Genomic DNA, 5,000 nt, shown 5'->3' on the forward strand with positions numbered 1-5,000 from the left:
CCGCCGACGCTCGCACCGGCCGCTACGGGCCTGGCACCCTCTACGGGCCGTGGCCTCATTCAAGTTGGACTTGGGCTCGGCGCGAGGCGTCGGGGTAGTGGACCCTCCCAAACACCACATGCCACGACAGGCGGCAGCCTGCGGGGTTCGGTGCTGGACTCTTCCCTGTTCGCTCGCCGCTACTGGGGGAATCCTTGTTAGTTTCTTTTCCTCCGCTTAGTAATATGCTTAAATTCAGCGGGTAGTCTCGCCTGCTCTGAGGTCGTTGTACGAGGTGTCGCACGCCACACCGCCAGCCGGCTGTGCACGCTACCGAGAAAGTACCGGTATGCGAACCGCCAGGCGACGGGCGCGCATCGCACGTTTGAGGAGACGCGGCCGGCCCCACAGGCGGCCGCGACACTCCCAGGTCTGCGAAGCGGGGCAAACGCCGCGCGCTTCAGTATACGTAGCCGACCCTCAGCCAGACGTGGCCCGGGAACGGAATCCATGGACCGCAATGTGCGTTCGAAACGTCGATGTTCATGTGTCCTGCAGTTCACATGTCGACGCGCAATTTGCTGCGTTCTTCATCGACCCACGAGCCGAGTGATCCACCGTCCTGGGTGATCTTTTCTCAAGTTTCCGCCGTCTCTTTCGAGACGGTCGCATAGGCGGGAGTGAGGCGTGTGGCGGCCCCTGTTCCAGCGTTCTGTGTCCAACGGCCTCACGGCCGACGGGCGTCGTACGGCTCCACACCGGAGCGGACAGGCACTCGGGCGAAAGTCATTCAAAACCGGCGCCAGGCGCCAGGTGCCGCAGGCCAGCCGCTCCAGCGCTTCAGCGCTCGTACCACACAACATTGCCGCTAGTTTTGAGAGGCACGCGTGGTTCCGCACGCGGCGCACGGCTACGGCGAGCCGTACAGGTAGCGTGTTGCGCGACACGACACGCACATCGAAAGACATGCAGTCTAGTCGGTAATGATCCTTCCGCAGGTTCACCTACGGAAACCTTGTTACGACTTTTACTTCCTCTAAATGATCAAGTTTGGTCATCTTTCCGGTAGCATCGGCAACGACAGAGTCAATGCCGCGTACCAGTCCGAAGACCTCACTAAATCATTCAATCGGTAGTAGCGACGGGCGGTGTGTACAAAGGGCAGGGACGTAATCAACGCGAGCTTATGACTCGCGCTTACTGGGAATTCCTCGTTCATGGGGAACAATTGCAAGCCCCAATCCCTAGCACGAAGGAGGTTCAGCGGGTTACCCCGACCTTTCGGCCTAGGAAGACACGCTGATTCCTTCAGTGTAGCGCGCGTGCGGCCCAGAACATCTAAGGGCATCACAGACCTGTTATTGCTCAATCTCGTGCGGCTAGAAGCCGCCTGTCCCTCTAAGAAGAAAAGTAATCGCTGACAGCACGAAGGATGTCACGCGACTAGTTAGCAGGCTAGAGTCTCGTTCGTTATCGGAATTAACCAGACAAATCGCTCCACCAACTAAGAACGGCCATGCACCACCACCCACCGAATCAAGAAAGAGCTATCAATCTGTCAATCCTTCCGGTGTCCGGGCCTGGTGAGGTTTCCCGTGTTGAGTCAAATTAAGCCGCAGGCTCCACTCCTGGTGGTGCCCTTCCGTCAATTCCTTTAAGTTTCAGCTTTGCAACCATACTTCCCCCGGAACCCAAAAGCTTTGGTTTCCCGGAGGCTGCCCGCCGAGTCATCGGAGGAACTGCGGCGGATCGCTGGCTGGCATCGTTTATGGTTAGAACTAGGGCGGTATCTGATCGCCTTCGAACCTCTAACTTTCGTTCTTGATTAATGAAAACATACTTGGCAAATGCTTTCGCTTCTGTTCGTCTTGCGACGATCCAAGAATTTCACCTCTAACGTCGCAATACGAATGCCCCCGCCTGTCCCTATTAATCATTACCTCGGGTTCCGAAAACCAACAAAATAGAACCGAGGTCCTATTCCATTATTCCATGCACACAGTATTCAGGCGGGCTTGCCTGCTTTAAGCACTCTAATTTGTTCAAAGTAAACGTGCCGGCCCACCGAGACACTCAATAAAGAGCACCCTGGTAGGATTTCAACGGGGTCCGCCTCGGGAAGCACGAGCACGTACGGGGCGGTCGCACGCCTTCGGCTCGCCCCACCGGCAGGACGTCCCACGATACATGCCAGTTAAACACCGACGGGCGGTGAACCAACAGCGTGGGACACAAATCCAACTACGAGCTTTTTAACCGCAACAACTTTAATATACGCTATTGGAGCTGGAATTACCGCGGCTGCTGGCACCAGACTTGCCCTCCAATAGATACTCGTTAAAGGATTTAAAGTGTACTCATTCCGATTACGGGGCCTCGGATGAGTCCCGTATCGTTATTTTTCGTCACTACCTCCCCGTGCCGGGAGTGGGTAATTTGCGCGCCTGCTGCCTTCCTTGGATGTGGTAGCCGTTTCTCAGGCTCCCTCTCCGGAATCGAACCCTGATTCCCCGTTACCCGTTACAACCATGGTAGGCGCAGAACCTACCATCGACAGTTGATAAGGCAGACATTTGAAAGATGCGTCGCCGGTACGAGGACCGTGCGATCAGCCCAAAGTTATTCAGAGTCACCAAGGCAAACGGACCGGACGAGCCGACCGATTGGTTTTGATCTAATAAAAGCGTCCCTTCCATCTCTGGTCGGGACTCTGTTTGCATGTATTAGCTCTAGAATTACCACAGTTATCCAAGTAACGTGGGTACGATCTAAGGAACCATAACTGATTTAATGAGCCATTCGCGGTTTCACCTTAATGCGGCTTGTACTGAGACATGCATGGCTTAATCTTTGAGACAAGCATATGACTACTGGCAGGATCAACCAGGGAGCTGCGTCAACTAGAGCTGAGCAGCCGGCCGCCCGGGAGTGTGTCCCGGGGGCCCGCGCGAACACGCAAGCGTCCGCTCAATCATTCTGCAAACAGGAGGAGGCTGAGCTCCCCTGCACAATACACCTCGAAACCCTCTCAGGTCCCGGCGGCGCGCAGCGCCGTCCCAAGTACTTGGTCGGGTTCGAGAGAGGCGCAATCGCCCGGAGTTAGGCGAGTAGACGCTTTCGGTGCGACCACCCGTGCTCCCAACTGAGCTTGCCGCTGCCGACAGAGGCCCGGGAGCGTGCTGTCGTGGCATTGCCGGCGGGAGACAACACGCGCCACCTACGGTGACCGGCAGCTCCAACGCCAGCGCCACAGAAGGACAAAAGCCCCACTTGGGTGCCGAAGCGAACTCTCCCAGCACAGCGCACGCGCCAACACATCCGCACAGCTGCGATACAAACCACCAGCGAGAACCGCTGGGGCGACCGAGCAGCAGACGGCGTCGCGGCGCCGAGCGCCGGGCGGCGGCGCATCCTCAACGCACACAGTCCTCAATCGGACCAGCACACTGAAGATGTCCACCGCGCTTCGCACCGGGCCCGCGAGGACCTACTTTGGCCGCACGGCGCCGCGCGCAGGGTGCGCCGGCGCGCAGCTGCGACGCCTGCCGCGTCCGTCGGCCGGCGCGCCTGCCACTGGCCGCCCCCACCAGCCGGCTGTAGCGCGTGCGCCCACGCACCGCGCGGCCAGCACGCCGGGAGGCGCCCCCTCACCGGCCGGGGACGGTCCCACCCAGCCACCGCCGCGTATCGCTTCACACCCAGATGCCGTTCAGTTTCATCGGCATGGTGGGTATCGCTGGAACAACCGGTTAGTACCTCAACCTATCGTCGCCATCACCGATTCACCCCTAGCGAGAACAACCGCACCACAACGGGTTACCATTTCTTCATTTGCGTAACTTCACCAGCAAACGTAGGCGTCCATCGCCATTAGCAACTTCAACGATTATTGCATGCCTGTGTCAGGTGTCACGCCACACTACGTCTGCCCACATACACGCAACAAAATGTGCACGCCTAGACAATACGTGGAAGGTGGCCCCCGTACGTATGCGATGTCCATTGCTCGAACGACTGTCAACCGGCCTCTGTAGCATGTCGCAGATATGGAACGCGGTGCACCATGCTATCACGGTGTTTGAGGAGAGACGACTAGGTCCGAATACATCAACACACAGCTCATGCTGATCGCCATCCACGGCGTCCGTTCCTCCCACACGTCTCTATGGCGTACCACACTGCAATCCAGCTCTCATAGGGAGACGACACGTAGCTGCGTGCACAATATTTGCACTGTATGGTCCGCCGTTTTTGGGCGCAGTCGTTGTACGGTCACACATGTGCCACGATGTATCATTCAGTACATAAGGACGAATGTGCAGTACAGATTGTGGTTTATGCGTACGACATCAGCGGACAGTTGACACAGGCCGCACCACAACGTAGCCTGAGTACGTCGCATGCGAAGGGCATTGAACATGCAAACTTCTCACCAACCAGCTTGCGAAGGCAGGGGGCAAGGTGGGGACGTGGGGAGGGGTGGGGGGGGGGGGGCGGCATGTACGTCCTGCTGCCATCCACATAACAGTGTACAGCAGGAGCATGTGGAAAGTCAGCAAGACTTGCAAGGTGTTTAACATGAAGCGATACACAGGGGAGCGGGCAGTGCGAGTAGCGAACTATATTGCGAGGGTTGCGGGTGGGCAACACTACACTAATTGAACGAGTCGTATAACAATTACAGAGCAGGTTTAGGCGACAACGTGGGTTACGTTAGCGGACAACGTGGGTTACGTTAAGGCACAACGTGGGTTACGTTAAGGCACAACGTGGGTTACGTTAAGGCACAACGTGGGTGACGTTAAGGCACAACGTGGGTGACGTTAAGGCACAACGTGGGTTACGTTAAGGCACAACGTGGGTTACGTTAAGGCACAACGTGGGTTACGTTAAGGCACAACGTGGGTTACGTTAGGGCACAACGTGGGTTACGTTAGGGCACAACATGGGTTACGTTAGGGCACAACATGGGTTAGGTTAGGGGACAACATGGGTTAGGTTAGGGGACAACATGGGTTAGG

At 57.2% G+C, this 5,000-nt stretch overlaps 2 non-coding genes and 1 pseudogene across 2 annotated transcripts; all 3 read right to left on the bottom strand.

The window, feature by feature from the left end:
- Positions 1–265, bottom strand: part of LOC124774298 — a 4,222-nt pseudogene extending 3,957 nt beyond the window's left edge.
- Positions 266–453: 188 nt separating this feature from the next.
- On the bottom strand, positions 454–608 carry LOC124774046. Its single transcript, XR_007015042.1, has one exon. It is a non-coding gene; the product is annotated as a 5.8S ribosomal RNA (ribosomal RNA).
- A 352-nt stretch (positions 609–960) lies between these two features.
- LOC124774151 lies at positions 961–2,869 on the bottom strand. Its single transcript, XR_007015144.1, has one exon. It is a non-coding gene; the product is annotated as a small subunit ribosomal RNA (ribosomal RNA).
- Between the last annotated feature and the right edge of the window lie 2,131 nt (positions 2,870–5,000).

This window comes from Schistocerca piceifrons, unplaced genomic scaffold (genome assembly GCF_021461385.2).
Source record: "Schistocerca piceifrons isolate TAMUIC-IGC-003096 unplaced genomic scaffold, iqSchPice1.1 HiC_scaffold_961, whole genome shotgun sequence".
Lineage (NCBI taxonomy): Eukaryota > Metazoa > Arthropoda > Insecta > Orthoptera > Acrididae > Schistocerca > Schistocerca piceifrons.